Consider the following 17,597-nt stretch of genomic DNA (forward strand, 5'->3'; position numbering starts at 1 on the left):
CAGGAGGTAAAAAAGCCTTGAGAGAAGGGAAAGAAATTCTCACCCTTCATACACTAGGGAAATCTAAGGTCAGTTTGAGGAAGGAAAGGAGGGCAGGTGAAAATACCTACTCCTGGGTAGGGAGTAGGATTATGCCCTGAGCTCAGAAATGGGAAGACAGAAGGGAAGAGAACTGAGAAGACTCCATCCCTGAGGCTCAGGAATCAATACCTGCCTAAGATGAGACTTAAAACCTCAGAGAAGGTCCTGCCACAATGCCTGTCACTATCAAACTGACACACTTCAAATCGCTAATTATAAGCAAGAGCAGAATACTGCAGGGAGAAGATAGACGTGGAACATAAGCATGCAAAGAGATCCTTTCTGAAGAAAAGCTTCCAGGGGCAACCTAAAATGCCTGTTCTGGCAAACAAACTCCCACACCAAACACAAGGTACAACCATAGAAAATTGAAGCCTGTGGTACACTGCGGGTAACAACAGCCACAACAAACACAGTCCAACTTTAACCAGGTTAACTAAAACAGAAACCATTTGACATGTTTTTGGATCATAATGGAATTAACAGAGAAATCAACAACAACACAATGATTCTGAAAAATCTCCAAATATTTGAAAGACAATTTTGATTAATCCATGGGTCAAAGAAGACATCTCAAGGAAAACTTAAAAATAATTTGAAATAAATGAATATAAAAATTTAATATGACATGTGTAACAAAAGCAGTGCTTAGAGGAGTAAAGGAGCTTCCCTGGTGACTTAGTGATAAAGCATCTGCCTACCAAGCAGGAGACACAAGTTCAACCCCTGGGTTGGGAGGATCCTCTGGAGAAGGAAGTGGCATACCACTCCAGTATTCATGCCTGGGAATCCCATGGACAGAGGAGCCTGGAGGGCTGCAGCCCACCGGGTCACAAAGCGTGGCACATGACTTAGAGAATAAGCAGCAGCGGGGGCAGGGGAGGAAATGTGTAAAAGAAAATGCATAGCATTAAATGTCAGCTTCAAAAAGGAAGAAAGGACTCAGAGTAGTAATCTTACTTTCTACCTTAGGAAACTAGAAGAAGAAATCAAACAGCCTAAAGGAAGCAGAAGAGAGGAAATAATAAAGATGAGTAGAAATCAATGAATTCGAACACAGAAAGTGATAAGTGAAAATCTGTGAAACCAAAAACTGGTTCTTTGAAAAAAAATAAAATTGACAAACCTCTGACCAGACTAACCAAGAAAATGAGAAAACGCGACCTACCATTATAAAAAATTATTAAGAACCATCACTACTAATACCAAAGACAGTACCAGACTAATACAGAAATATCATAAGTAATTCTTTGCTCATTAGTTCTGAATTTTCCATATCATAAATAATTTTTCAAAAGATACAAATTATAAAAATGTACTCAAGGAGAAATAAATAGCTGGAATAGCCCTTTATTTAGTAAAGAAATTGAGTTCCATTCAAAAAGAACTCCATGCCTAAGTGATTTTATTTATGAATGTTACCCAATATATAAGGAAGAAATAATAACAGGTTTCTACAATAAGTTCCAGACAATAGAAGATAATACATTTATCAGATCATTTGATGTGGCCAACATTATTTCAACACCAAAACCAAACCAGAGTTTTATAAGAAACATGCCGAGAAGTATCTCTCGTGAACATAGACACAAAACTCCTCAACAAAATATTAACTAATTGAATATATAATGCATAAGATGGATAATTTATCTTGACCAAGTGGGATTTATCCCAGGAAATGTGGACTGGTTCAATATTTGAAAATCAATCAATATTTTTTGTTGATATTCACAAACATTCTAAAATGTATATGGAAAGGCAAAAAAACTAAGTTAACATGAGTTTGAAGCAAATTAAGAAAGTTGCAGAGGACTCACACTATTTGCTTTCAAGACTTACCAAATGCTGCAGTATTCAAAATGTGGTATTAATGAAAGGCTAGATCAGTGAAACAAACTATAAAGACCAGAAACACATCTATTCTAATAAAGGAAAATGATTCTGACGAAGGTGCAAATGCAAATCAAGAAAGTAGTCTTTCAATAAATAGTGCTGAAACAATTCAGTTTCCAAATACAAAAATGTGAGCTTTGAAACATAGCTCAAATTTTACACAGACATTAACTCAATTTAATAAGTGTTAATGAAAACCCTAAAACTATAAAATTCTAGAAACAGATGCAAGAGAAAATCTGTGTGAATTGTTTTTGCACTTACTTTTTGAACAAGACTGGCAAAGCAAGATTCATAAAAGAAAACAATTATAACTTGGATAAATTATCAAAATTAAAATATTTTGCTTTGTAACAATGCACTGTTAAGGGGACTTCCCTGGTGGTCCAGTGGTTGAGAATCTGCCTTGCAGTGCAAGGGACACAGTTTCAAGCCCTCATTGGAAAACTAAGATCACACATGTTGCATAGCAACTAAGCCCGCCCAGTGCAACTACTGAGCCCCCATGAGCTCCAAAGCCCCTCTGCCACAGCTAGAGAATCCGTGTGCCATAAGTAAAGATAATGCATGACATGGTGAAGATCCTGCATGCTGTAACTGAGACTCAACACAGCCAAATACATGAATTTAAAAAAAAAAAAAAACAACACTGTTAAGATAATAAAAAGACAAACCTCATCCTGGGAGGAAATATATGCAAATCACATATCTGACAAGAGACTTTCATGCACAGCATATAAAGGACTTAGCAATTAAAAGAGAGAGAGAAAAAGAGATATTTCTACCAAAGAAGATATTCAGATGAAAAATAAGCATGTGAACATGACCAAGAAGGAGAGGATCAAGGAGAAAAGGGGAAAAAATGTCACCACTATTCTGTATTTCTCAGCTGTATATTTTTCCAATAAACTAATCTACTCTGAAAAAAAATACAATCAACATCATTCATCATTAAAGGAAATTAAAATTAACATTTCAATGAGCTACAACTGCACACATATTAAAATGACTAAAAAAAAAATGGCAGCACTGAATGTGAATATGAAGAGCTACTTGATGGGAATGCAAAATGGTGGAGCAACCTTGGAAGATATTTTGGCTGCTGCTAAGTCGCTTCAATCGTGTCCGACTCTATGCAATCCCATAGAGGGCAGCCCACCAGGCTCCCCCATCCCTGGGATTCTCCAGGCAAGAACACTGGAGTGGCTTGCCATTTCCTTCTCCAATGCATTTAGTCTAGGGAACTCCAATATTATGCTTATAAATACTTGTACACTTATGTTCATAGCAGTTTCATCCACAAGCTCTGAAACTGGAAATAATGCACAAGAGTGGATAAACACACAGGTGGGATATCCATGAAGTTGAATATTAACAAGCTATATAAAGAAAAATAATATGGGTTCTCACTATATACAAGAATCTAAGTGTATTTTTTAAAATTTAATTTTATTATTTATTTATTTATTTTTCACTTTACAATATTGTATTGATTTTGCCATACATCAACATGAATCTGCCACAGGTGTACACGTGTTCCCCATCCTGAACCCCCCTCCCACCTCCCTCCCCATACCATCCCTCTGGGTCATCCCAGGGCACCAGCCCCAAACATCCTGTATCTTGCATTGAACCTAGACTGGTGATTTGTTTCTTATATGATATTATACATGTTTCAATGCCATTCTCCCAAATCATCCCACCCTCTCCCTCTCCCACAGAGTCCAAAAGACTGTTCTGTACATCTGTGTCTAAGTGTATTTTTCTCAGTGAAAGAAGCCAGACTGAAAGAACTTCTTATTGTATGATTCCAGATATGCGGCATTCTGGGAAAATGCCAAATGGTAAGGCAGAAAGCAGATCGCTGGTGCCAAGGTTAAGTGTCAGGGGAAGAGGGTAGCATGAGAAAATTTGGGGAAATGATACAATTGTTTGGTTATGATACTGCAGAAGTGAATATATATGGTTCAGCACTTTAGTTTGCACCCTTAGAACTCTCCAGAGCTTCCCTTATAGCTCAGTCGATAAAGAATCTGTCAGCAATGCAGGAAACCAGGGTTCAATTCCTGGGTCAGGAAGATTTCCTGGAGAAGCGAATGGCGACCCACTCCAGCATTCTTTCCTGGAGAATCCCATGGACAGAGGAGCCTGGCAGGCTACAGTCCATGGGGTCGCAAGAGTTGGACATGACTTAGCAACTAAACCACCACCATAGAACTCTCCACTATGAAGAGGGAATTTTACTCTGTGTGGATTTTTATTAAAGTGAGCTAGAACGTTGGTGGAATTCAAGATGAAATGTAGACCTTGACAACTGAATCTAACTGTTATGAATACACACTATTTGATGTTTTGGAGCTGCGGTGTTGAAGAAGACTCTTGAGAGTCCCCTGGACTGCAAGGAGATCAAACCAGTCAAGCCTAAAGGAAATCAGTCCTGAATGTTCATTGGAAGGACTGATGCTGAAGCTGAAACGCCAATACTTCGGCCACCTGATGCGAAGAACTGACTCACTGGAAAAGACCCTGATGCTGGGAAAGATTGAAGGCAGGAGAAGAAGGGGATGACAGAGGATGAGATGGTCGGATAGCATCACCAGTTCGATGGACAGGAGTTTGAGCAGGCTCTGGGAGTTGGTGATGGACAGGGAAGCGTGGCATGCTGCAGTCTACGGGGTCACAAAGAGTCGGACATGACTAAGCCACTGAACTGAAACCTAACTGAATGGGCTTTCCTGGTGGATCAGATGGTAAAGGGTCTGCCTGCAATACAGGAAACCTGTATTTCCTGGATCAGAAAAATCACCTGGAGAAGGAAATGGAAATTCACTCCAGAATTCTTGCGTGGAGAATCCCATGGACAGAGGAGTCTGGCAGGCTATAGTCCATGGTGTCGCAAAGAGCTGGACGTGACGGAACGACTAACAAAGTACGTGAAGTAGAAAAGAAAGGAGCCGCCTTATGTAACTTTGGAAAATAGAGTCTTAACTGGATAATATAAGGCTAAAGGTGAAACAGTGGAAACAGTGTCAGACTTTATTTTATTGGGCTCCAAAATCACTGCAGATGGTGACTGCAGCCATGAAATTAAAAGACACTTACTCCTTGGAAGAAAAGTTATGACCAACCTAGACAGTATATTCAAAAGCAGAGACATTGCTTTACCGACTAAGGTCCGTCTAGTCAAGGCTATGGTTTTCCAGTGGTCATGTATGGATGTGAGAGTTGGACTGTGAAGAAGGCTGAGTGCTGAAGAATTGATGCTTTTGAGCTGTGGTGTTGGAGGAGACTCTTGAGAGTCCCTTGGACTGCAAGGAGATCCAACCAGTCCATTCTGAAGGAGATCAACCCTGGGATTTCTTTGGAAGGAATGATGCTAAAGCTGAAACTCCAGTACTTTGGCCACCTCATGTGAAGAGTGACTCATTGGAAAAGACTCTGATACTGGGAGGGATTGGGGGCAGGAGGAGAAGGGGACGACCGAGGATGAGATGGCTGGATGGCATCACTGACTCGATGGATGTGAGTCTGAGTGAACTCCGGGAGATGGTGATGGACAGGGAGGCCTGGCGTCCTGCAATTCATGGGGTTGCAAAGAGTCGGACACGACTGAGCGACTGAACTGAACTGAAAGGTGAAAGTCACTAAACAGAGACAAAGAGATAATGAAAACAAAGTCCAGGGGAAAGCAGCTAGATTGGATGGCTCAGTCTCTGTGCTCCCTAAGCCTAAGAGATCGCTGCCTCTTTACTTACTTGACAAGTTTTCCTGGGATTTGCCTTGCCTTGATTTCTGCCTCTTCTCAACACTGGAATGTTTGGGTCATAGACAAAAAGCCCAGGTGAAAAATGTTCTGCATGTCACTTGGTTTAATATTATCAAGGCATAGGCTGATCTCTTATATGTCAAAAAAAAAAAAATCCATGTAGTTTCATTACCATTTCACAAATTACTCAAGGCCCCATCTAGTGAACTCCATTTGACTGTTCTTATATCTGTATCCAAATCCCCTTTTGAGGGCAACACTGATGGCTGGTTGATGAAGAGACTCTTATTCAGGATTTCATGAATTAATTCTCTCTTTCTCTACCTCTCTGTCATATTTAAAGACAAAATAGACATTTCACATATATGACAGAAAATAAAGTTGAAGAAACATATCTTTCTGTTTAAGCTAGGCTGTGTAAGAACATGGGCTTCCCAGGTGATGCTTGTGGTAAAGAATGTGCTTGCCAGTGCAGGAGACATAAGAGAGATGGGTTTGATCCCTGGGTTGAGAAGATCCCCTGGAGGAGGGCATGGCAATCCACTCCAATATTCTTTCCTGGAGAGTCCCATGGACAAAGAATCCTGGCAGGCTATGGTCCATAGGGTCGCAAAGAGTTGGACATGACTGAAGCAATCAAGTATGCATGCATGTGTAAGAACATATAAAATGCTGAACCTAAGCTATTTTGCTTCAACATTATTTTTTCATAAATCAATTCTATTCCGTCCATGTGCAAAAATCAATAGTATCACTGTGGCTCTTCTCCTCCAGATGAAATTCACATAAATTCAGTAGTACTTCAAGGGAAATCATATGGTAAAAAATATATATACAGTATGCCTGAAACTTTGTGCATTTAAGAAATTTAAAGGAAATTCACTCTTCCAGCAATGTGACCAAAATATTCCAAGTGTAATTTTAAAAATCATATTTGTACTCTTTTTCATAGATATATAAGAACATTTCAGGAATCTAATTTTGTTCTTATCTCAATACTGATCTGTGTAATGTCAATTCAGTTTTTTAAAATAATTTAAAGATTTAGTCAATTGATTCATTTAACCAAAAAAAAAAGATGACTAGGGAAGAAAGATTGTAACAATTTCTGTTTTAAGATAACTATTACTACAATAATATGTACAGTAGAATCACGTGTGTGTGTGTGCACAAGTGTGACTGAATGCATAGAATAAATGTGAACTTGATATTCCTGTAACAATTCTGTGTATTTTGACATGAAGATCTGGTAAACTGGTTGCAATAGCACACTTGAATATATAAATCTTATTTATTCATTAATATTATTTTCAAGCGCTCTTCTAATTTTCTATATTGTATTTCTCCAGAAGTTTATTAACATTAAGGACTGTATATACAATTTCTTTTGATTGAGGTATTGAAACTAGCATAGTCTTCAGCACACAATGATCTTTATATACGTGTTATATGATTCCATTAGAGAAACCATTTTGTAGAAATTACCTTATGGGTAGAGGAAAGGAGAACTAAAATCTACTATTCAGTGATAGTAAATTGTGGAGAGGCATTGAAACCCTGGTCTAAACATCACAAAAAGCTGGCTTGGTGGGAAGAGAAGAAAAGAAAAGCTTTTTCATTCAGTGGGATTTGTAGACCTTGAGTTATGCCGTATTGTTTTCTGATTCTAAGCTACACCCTTCAAAGACTTCAGTAGCTCCCTTATATCTCTATGTGCTTATGTCTATTTTCTTCACTGGACAGTGGGTTCTTTGTATCAGAAATTGCATCTTATTCACCAGTGTCTCAATATAGCCATATCCCAGTGTCTTGCAAATAACAGACATATAGTAAGTAATTATTATTTCAGTTTGATTAGCCTTTGTTAATGGTTCAGATTTTGCTTGCATGCTTGGCCCCTTATGATTACTTAGGAAATCCCTAAGTATTTATTATTTTTCCTAGATTCTTTTAAGTATCTTTGTTCAGTACTGTGTGTTTTGGTGACAGTTCCAGTTTAACAGATTTTGGCACATGAAAACCCCCCCCAGGACAAGGTTTTTTGGATGAAACAATACTTTGGGTGCAAAAGAAATCAGAGCTTTAACCTCATTTTGAATTAGTACAACCATTCAGTTTATCATCTCAGGCTCACATCCTCCTCAGTTTTCCACAGAGAAACCCAGAGCTTCTCCTTCATCTCTTCTGAAGCAGTCATTTTCTTTAGCTATAGTTAGGACTTTGTTCACAAATGATAATGGTTTTGTACTTTCGTGTTTATCTCTGTCAACTGAGGGAGTGTTTCAGAAAAAGGCTGTCCAAAGGCAGCTGTAGCCACTGAGCAGATATTTTTTTGAAAAAAAAAAATTGGAAAATAGAAATATAGAAATAAATGATAAAATAATAAACCATTTATTTTATAATAAATAATATTTAATTTATAATAAACAATATTTTAAAAGAAATAAACTAAAATTAAATAAATAAACAATCTTCTATTTGTTTATACTTTATAGAATTGAGTACCTTAATTGTTCTTTCAAGCTAAGTTTAGATATTGTCATTGAAAAGTTAGGGGGATAAATCAAAAAACAAGAAGTAGGAGAAACTGAATTTGAAAAGAAAAAGGTTAGGTCCAGAGCTGGCAAATCCCTTTTCAAATTGAGTGTAAAATAGTATAGCCTACATAATGGTCTGAATGGTCTTAAGGAAAATAGTTCTTTGCCCCAGAGATTATCATCCTGAGGTCACTTTTTATTGTGCTATACACAGTGGAGAACCTTTTGCCAGGAAAAGTAGAATAAAAGAGGAGTCAATTCTGTGTAGTTCTATGAAGTCTTAGTTTACTATTCCGTTGCTGCTGCTGCTGCTGCTGCTGCTGCTAAGTCACTTCAGTCATGTCCGACTCTGTGTGACCCCATAGACGGCAGCCCACCAGGCTCCCCCATCCCTGGGATTCTCCAGGCAAGAACACTGGAGTGGGTACTATTTCATTGCATCACAAGGCAAAACAGTATTTCTTTCAAGAGCTCTTTTTATTTACTCCTCTCAGCTAGAGCTAGGGCTTTTCTGGTGACTCAGACAGTAAAGAGTCTGCCTGTAATTCAGGAGACCCACGTTCAATCCTTGGGTCCGGACGATCCCCTAGAGAAGGGAATGGCAACCTACTCCAGTATTCTTGCCTGGACAATTCCAGGGACAGAGGAGACTGGTGGGCTACAGTCCATGGAGTCATGGAATTGCAGAGTCAGACACGACTGAGGGACTAACACTTTCACTTTGAGCTAGAGCCATGTGTACCGTAATATGGTCACTTCTTTTCAGGGTAAATGCATCAGTCACTCAGTCATGTCCAGCTCTTTACGACCCTGTGGACTGTAACCCGCCAGCCTCCTCTGTCCATGGAATTCTCCAGGCAAGAATACTGGAGTGGGTTGCCATTCCTTTTTTCAGGGGATCTTTCCAACCCAGGGATTGAACCCAGGTCTCCTGCATTGCAGGCAGATTCTTTAACATCTGAGCCATCAGGGAAGCCCTCTCTTTTACATATTCCCAGCAAATCTACAACTCAGCTCAACACATTATTACCTTAACTGAGAAACAGAAATACGTTGAGCTTTACAAATGAAAAAGTGGAAAGGACTCTCCTGGGAGGCTTGAAGTGTGCTCACTCTCAGCCAGCTCAAACGGAGGGCTCAACAGCAGAAGGTCACGTGAAGAACCTGCTCAAAGTAGGCATCTGCTTTACCTTCAGGGCACAATAGGACCCCGTCCAGGAAGACAAAATGTTATCTAAAAAAAATCTATCAATAACTCATTTTTGTTTTCATGTCACTGAGTCTAACCAATTTAGCAAACAAGCATAGAAAATATTCTCAGATTAAAAGGCAGGTCTCATACCCATGTAGTCAGCATTGTCGACCTTTCATCATAATGGCTTATCTTTAACAATATTCAGGAGCTGCGAGATTTCTTATTTTACTTAGTCCCATACAGGAAAGACAGAAAGACTATTTGGTTGGAAAATAACTTATAAGAGAATGTACAAAACAAACCAAAAAAAGGAAATGAATCACTATTTTCACACCTTCCAGTAATCGTTGCAGATGTTTTCACAAGTCTCAGGACATCTGCTGTTTGTCAGCTGTCGCAAATATACGGTGTCAATATAAAGCCAAAGCATTACTCTTGTATTTACAATCTGAGGTTTTCTACTTTTTTTCAATTTTTGCTTCTATAACTTAAAATCCTCAAGAAATTAGTTATCTGGGGCAGCTTTTGTTCTGCAGTAGTAGAGATGGACTCCTTCAGTTCAAAGCATCAAGATGGAGAAAGCCATGTCTTTGACGAGCAAAAGAAGCATAAGATAATCTAGTTTTAATAGGCATCTATTTTATCTGCTTTTTTGGTTTTGTTTTTTAATCTGATATTTATTTCCCTATAAGAATTTAAGCAGCTAGCAATTAAGCTGGATTGCATAACCATTTATTATTAATACAGAAAGCAACTTAAAGACCAAGAATTATTCGTTAAATCAATCTTCAATTTATTAGGTGTCACACTTTTAGCAAAATCATTCAGGATGGTTCTTTATACGTTTTGTCTTTGGAATTGCTTAACACTCAGGAATAAAAGAATCTATTTTTAATAGAAGATATTTTAGTTAGAAACAATGAGTTCACACATACTAGAAATTTTATATGCAGATTTTCATAGGTAGTTTATACTTAAGCCCCCAAATTTAAAATATTGTGTAGAGACATTAGAACATCTGAAGTAAAAACCAGTTTAACTTATAAATCAATACAAGATTTGACATAGGGCTATACATACAAAAAGGGAAATCTTTAACTTTTCATTCATGACAAGAAAAAGAAAAAATAGCAAGGAAAGAAACAAGTCTAAGTGTTGATATGTAAATATAATTGCAAATGTGTTCCTCCATTGTTTAAATCACCCTATATGAATAAGTGCATTTGTTTTTCACATTCCTGTGGGATGTATCAGGTCAAATGTCAGTTCTGGCCTCAAAATGTCCTCTTAAAATCCTGCTCTCCTTCTTCCAAAAGCAGGTGCATGAAATAAACCAGCAGGCGGTCAAAGCTGAAATTACATTTGTGTGTTCTAAATCATAACATTCAGTCTTGAAGAGAAAGAAGAAAGCACAGATGTCTTTTTACCAAAGGACCTATCTCTGTGGAAAAAAGAGAGGACAGGAAATCACAGAGACACACCACATTCCTGTTTGTTCCAGCTGAGCGCTTCCACAGACCTTCTTTGTATCCCACAGAATGGAGACCAGACTCTCACAAGTGTTCCGGCCAAGATTAGTGCTGCAAATGCTCAGTGATTCTCTGTGCTCCCCCTGCATTCCTTGAAAGACCAAAATATTAACATCATTTTATATTTGATCATTATGAATCTCATTTCCTGGGTAAGCAAGGAAGTTTTAGGGTATTAAGAGAGAGAGAGGGAAACCCTGCTGAGATATGCATGTGAGCTCCTTTAGGACCATTCCTTGAATACAGTGTCCATTAATATACTGCTTCCTTACCAATAAGCTCAGCAATTTCCCCAGAATGAACATTTGAATGAGTTTTAAAGGAAACTATTTAGAGATCTGCAAAATGTAATTTGAGTACTAAGATTGAATTGTATTATGCACCTGCATTTTTCTTCCATCTTTAAATGTAAAATCTAGGGTATTTCCAAAATTGTACTGCTGGTTTATGTTTTAGTTAGTTTTGTTTCAGTTTTTTTTTATAAAAAATTAAAACAACAGGAAATAATGAAAATAAAATTCTCACATAATTCATTGTCTTTCTTAAGGAATAAAATCTGGGAGAATCTAATCTCATCCCTACCCCAATTCTATCCCCCAAGGTGATGATTATTAACATTTGATTCTTAACTCTCTAGACTTTCTATTTCTTGCTTACAATAATAAATGTATGTTTCTGTATAAAGTTACATATGCGGGCATATTTTAAAAATCATCATATGTAATTTCATACCCATCTGAATACAAAGTTCCAAAAAATATCAAAGAGAAATAAGAAAGACTTCTTAAGTGAACAATACAGAGAAACAGAGGAAAACAATAGAATGGGAAAGACTAGAAATCCCTTCAAGAAAATTAGAGATACCAAGGGAATGTTTCATGCAAAGATGGGCACAATAAAGGACAGAAATGGTATGGACCTAACAGAAGCAGAAGATATTTTTTAAAAGGTGGCAAGAATACACAGAACTATACAGAAAGATCTTAATGACCCAGATAACCATGATGGTGTGAAAACTCACTTAGAAGCAGACATCCTGGAATGTGAAGTCAGTGGGCTTTAGGAAGCATTACTACTGGCAAAGCTAGTGGAGGTGATGGAACGCCAGCTGAGCTATTTAAAATGCTTAAAGAAGATGCTCCTAAAGTGCTGCACTCAATATGCCAGCAAATTAGGAAAACTCAGCAGTGACCACAGGACTGGAAAAGGTCGGTTTTCATTTCAATCCCAAAGAAAAGCAACGCCAAAGAATGTTCAAACCACTGCACAATTGTACTCATTTCGCATGCTAGCAAGAAAATGCTCAAAATCCTCCAAGCTAGGCCTCAACAGTACGTTTACCAAGAATTTCCAGATGTACAAGCTGGATTTAGAAAAGGCAGAGGAATCAGAGATCAAATTGCTGACATCCATTGGATCATAGAAAAAGCAAGATAATTCCAGAAAATCATCTACTTCTGGTTCATTGACTATGCCAAAGCTTTTGACTTTGTGAATCACAACAAACTATGGAAAATTCTTAAAGAAATGGGACTATCAGACCACCTGACCTGCCTCCTGAGAAATTTGTATGCAGGTCAAGAAGCAACAGTTAGAACTAGACATGGAACAGACTAGTTCCAAATTGGGAAATGAGTACATCGTGGTTGTATATTGTCACCCTGCTTATTTAACTTACATGCAGAGTACATCATGTGAAATGCTGGGCTGGATGAAGCACAAGCTGGAGTTAAGATTGCTGGGAGAAATATTAATGACCTCAGATATGCAGGTGCTGCTGCTGCTGCTGCTAAGTCGCTTCAGTAGTGTCTGACTTTGTGTGACCCCATAGATGGCAGCCCACCAGGCTCCCCCGTCCCTGGGATCCTACAGGCAAGAACACTGGAGTGGATTGCTATTTCCCTATCCAAGGCATGAAGGGGAAAAGTGAAAGTGAAGTCGCTCAGTTGTGTCCTACTCTTCGCAACCCCATGGACTGCAGCCCACCAAGCTCCTCCATCCACGGAATTTTCCAGGTAAGAGTACTGGAGTGGGGTGCCATTGCCTTCTCCAGATATGCAGGTGACACCACCCTTAAGGCAGAAAAGCAAAGATTAATTAAAGAGCCTGTTAATGAATGTGAAAGAGGAGAGTGAAAAAGCTGGCTTAAAACTCAGCATTCAAAAAAGAAGATCATGTCATCTGGTCCCATCACTTCATGGCAAATAGATGGGGAAACAAAGGAAACATTCACAGACTTTATTTTTCTGGGCTCCAAAACCACTGCAGATGGTGACTGCAGCCATGAAATTAAAAGACGCTTGCTCCTTGGAAGGAAGGTTATGACAAACCTAGACAACATATTAAAAAGCAGAGGTATTACTTTGCCAACAAAGGTCCATCTACTCAAAGCTATGGTTTTTCCAGTGGTCATGTATGGATGTGAGAGTTGGACTATAAAGAAAGCTGAGTGCTGAAGAACTGATGCTTTTGAACTGTGGTGTTGGAGAAGACTCTTGAGAGTCCCTTGGACTGCAAGGATATCCAACCAGTCCATCCTAAAGGAAATCGGTCCTGAATATTCATTGGAAGGACTGATTTTGAAGCTAAAACTCCAGTACTTTGGCCACCTGATGCGAAGAGTTGACTCGTTTGAAAAGACCCTGATGCTGGAAAAGATTGAAGGCAGGAGGAGAAGGGGATGACAGAGGATGAGATGTTTGGATGGCATCACTGGCCAAACGGATATGTGTCTGACAAGCTCTGGGAGATCGTAAAGGACAGGGAAGCCTGGCGTACTGCATCCATGGGGTCACAAAGAGTCAGACAGGACTGAGTGACTGAACAACAACAGAAATATATATTAGAAAATTTTATCTGAAATTTGAACTTAAAATTCTTTACCAAAATATCCTGAACATATTTTCATGGAAAAAATGTATAAATTTACCCCATTTAACAGCTACATTATGTAGAGTTTTTTATTTTGTTGATGCTTGGCTGCAAATTTTGCTGATACAAATGCTGGGTATCTATAAACTACTAATATTTGTGCATAACTGCATGTTACTCTAGGGTCAAATCTAAGAACAAAAAAATTTCTGTGTCAAAGTGTTCGTACATTTAAAAATTTTTATGCATGCTCCCTGATTGTTCTCTGTCATTGCCAGAAATAATATGACAGTACTTCCTTCCCCATATTTCTAACTGCATATCACCAGGGTTTATAATTTATACTAAAACTGATAGAGGGGAAAGCATTTCAATTTGAGTATAAGTTGTTTTCTACATCTCTTCTCAACATTTAATCATATGTTGAGTAACCTTTTATATTTTCTTTTCTGTGAATTAATTGTATTTTACAATTTTGAGTCTTATTTCTAAAGGTCTGCCTTTTTATTACCATGTTATATGCATTGTTCATACATTACAGGCCACAACATTTGACTTGCTAAATGGCTTGTAAATAGTCTGAAAGGCAAAACTATAGAGACAGTAAAAAGATCAGTGGTCGCTAAGGGTGCAGGGGTGGTAGGAAGGAGGAACAGGTAGAACACAGGTGATTTTTAGGACAGTGAAACTATTCTGTGTGAAACTCTAATGGTAGATACAAGATATTATGCATTTGTCAAAACTAATATGCTGTACAGCACAAAGGGTGAATTCCTAGGTAAACTTTGAACTTCAGTTAATAACAACCTATAATATTGGCTCTTTAATTGCAATATATGAACTGCACTAATGCAAGATGTTAATAATAGGGAAATGTGTGTGTGTGTGTGTGTGTGTGTGTGTGTGTGTGTTAGAGGTAGGGAGTAATACAGGAACTCTATATGCTTTTGGCCTAATTTTTATGTAAAATAAAAACTGTTCTGGGCTTCCCAGGTGGTGATAGTGGTGAAGAACCCATCTGCCAATGAAGGAGACAAGAGACAGGGGTTTGATCCCTAAGTTGGGAAGATCCCCTGAAGGAGGGCGTGGCAACCCACTCCAGTATTCTTGTCTGGAGAATCTCATGACAGAGAAGCCTGGTGGGTTACAAAGAGTCAGATACAACTGAAGCAGCTTAGTACACACACATGCACAAAGCTGTTCTAAAAATTAAAGCTTATTTATTTAAAAAATCCCCAAATAGAAAAGAAGATGAAGTGCTGCGTTTTCTATGTACATTGCTCACTGGAATTTGTGATAAATTCATACCCATTTTTAGAATTCTTCAGTCAAATGAAACTGATGATCTGGTTTCCACAATACTTTATTAAGTAACTTCCTTTGGGGTTGTTTTGGAAAAATGGAAGAGCAGAAAAAAATTGGTCTGAATCAGTTTACAAAATTGGCTAAAGTTTGTGACGGTATAAAGGGGCAGGAGCAGAGAAGAGATTGTGTCTGAGAAGAGATGCTTTGCTGAGTTTTAGGTTCTTGGGTCTGTAGGCTTATTGGCTTCAGCTTGTTCCGTTTATAATATAGCTATGAAGCTAGATTGCCCTGTGTAAAGCATACTAGATACAGCCAAACACTTGAGGCAGACTGCATATCAGTAATCTCATTGCCTCTCAAGGGTTAGTGCTGGAATCTGGGTGGTAATGATGGGTCTCAGGCGTGTCTGAACTGGTGTCAAGAAAATGGATCAGAATCCCAGAATGCATCTTTATGTGAATAAACATCACAGTGGATGTGAGCCAGGGATAAGATACAGGGGATGAAGTGCAGTACAGGGTGTGTTTCATTTAAGAGAACTGTCAAGCTGGAGATTGAGTCTATGCAGTTCTGAGGTGTATGTTCCCCAAAATGTCCCCTGCTCTAAACCACTCAAAATTAACCAGAACCATCTTTTTTTCCCATACATCCCCACAAGCAGCAGGGCTCAAAAAGGAATGGCTGTTTTTAAAAATACATTTTCCCATTATCACCATTTCTATATGGCAAGATGTAATATTCCAGAGGCTTTTATCTTTGTAATATCACCCTGTGTGCGATTTTCTAGCTGAGGTAACAAAACAGATGATTTGTTTTCAATTAACCAAAAAAAACCTTACTCTTTTTCTTTGCTGAAAATCAATTTTTAATTTAATTCTTGCAGTTTTTTGCCCTCTTATCTAAGTTTATTTTAAAATATGAATGGCTTTGTAAATATTAGGATTGTGCTCTCTCAGCACTTGGGATAGCTGCTTCTGGGGATGAAAATTCAGATGACCAGATGTTGTCCTCATAGTTATAGCAATAACACATAAGTTTCTGTCCATTACCTTTGAGGAGCTTCCTTTGAGTTGTAATTTCAAATTAGCTACTTTTCCCTAAAGGTTCAAGAATCTGTCCAGAAATAGGTGCTACAGAAAAATATTAGGCCCAGTATACTCTGTAACAATCCCACACACATGCTTTAAAGGGCACTCAGATTTTTTTCTCAGTCATAACCAGGGTATACTTAATGCTTCTGTTCAATGCTGTTAATTGAGGATGTTAAATTCAACATCAATTTAATTTTTTTTAATCCCAGCCATAAAATAAGTCTCAGGCTTTTATTGTTGGCACAGACTACAGTGTTAGTCTCAATCTCACCAGTTCCCACTAAACCGGTGCTTCTCACCTGAGGCGGTATTGACATTTTGAGCTGAGTAACTCTGTGTTGTGGGAGCTGTCCTCTGCAGAGCAGGCTGCTCAGCGGCATCCCTGGCCTGTGCCCACTTGATGCCAACTGTATCCTCCACCAAAATGTATCCAGACCTTGCAGAAATTCCCCAGGTGCTTGAGGCAGGGGAATGGGGAGGGGTGCAAGCCATAGAGGGAGTAGGGCCCCGGAAATCACCTGAGTTAAGAGCTGCTGCTCTAAACCTTTCCCGAGCACTTTTCGTCCAGAATCTGCTTGAACACATCTAGCAATATGGAAGGGAGAAGGAAATGGCAACTCCAGTATTCTAGCCTAGAGAATCCCGTGGACAGAGAACCTAGTGGGCTGCTGTCCATAGGGTCTCACGGAGTCAGACACAACTGAAGTGACTTAGCATGCATGCATGCATTGGAAAAGGAAAAGGCAACCCACTCCAGTATTCTTGCCTAGAGAATCTTGAGGACAGAGGAGCCTGGTGGGCTAGAGTCCATAGGGTCTCACGGAGTCGGACATGACTGAAGTGACTTAGCATGCATACGTGGATGCATTGGAGAAGGAAATGGCAACCCACTCCAGTGTTCTTGCCTGGAGAATCCCAGGGACAGAGAAGCCTGGTGGGCTGCTGTCTACGGGGCCACACTGAGTCGGACACAACTGAAGTGACTTAGCAGCAGCAGCAGCAGCAGCAATATGGAAACAGCTGTAAAGGGAGGCTTCCAATTAAACATTCATAACTTTGAACTGCCCTCAAATCATGGTAACTGAATGCCACCTGAATCATGGTTTTTCTTTATTCAACACCCTCTACTTCCACCATAGGAAAAAAAAAAATCACTCATCTTTTGAGACTCAGATCAAAGGTAAGATTTCCATGCAGCCCATTCTGGCCATTCCTCAAATGTAAAAGTAGCTCTTCTTTCCCAGATGTCTCCCCTGAAACCCTTTTTTCCCCCCTCCTTTCCTTCTTCTTTCCTTCCTTTTTTCCTTTCTTCTTTCTTTCTTTCTTCCT

The sequence above is a fragment of the Ovis canadensis genome, chromosome 5 (genome assembly GCF_042477335.2).
Source record: "Ovis canadensis isolate MfBH-ARS-UI-01 breed Bighorn chromosome 5, ARS-UI_OviCan_v2, whole genome shotgun sequence".
NCBI classification, from domain to species: Eukaryota; Metazoa; Chordata; class Mammalia; order Artiodactyla; family Bovidae; genus Ovis; species Ovis canadensis.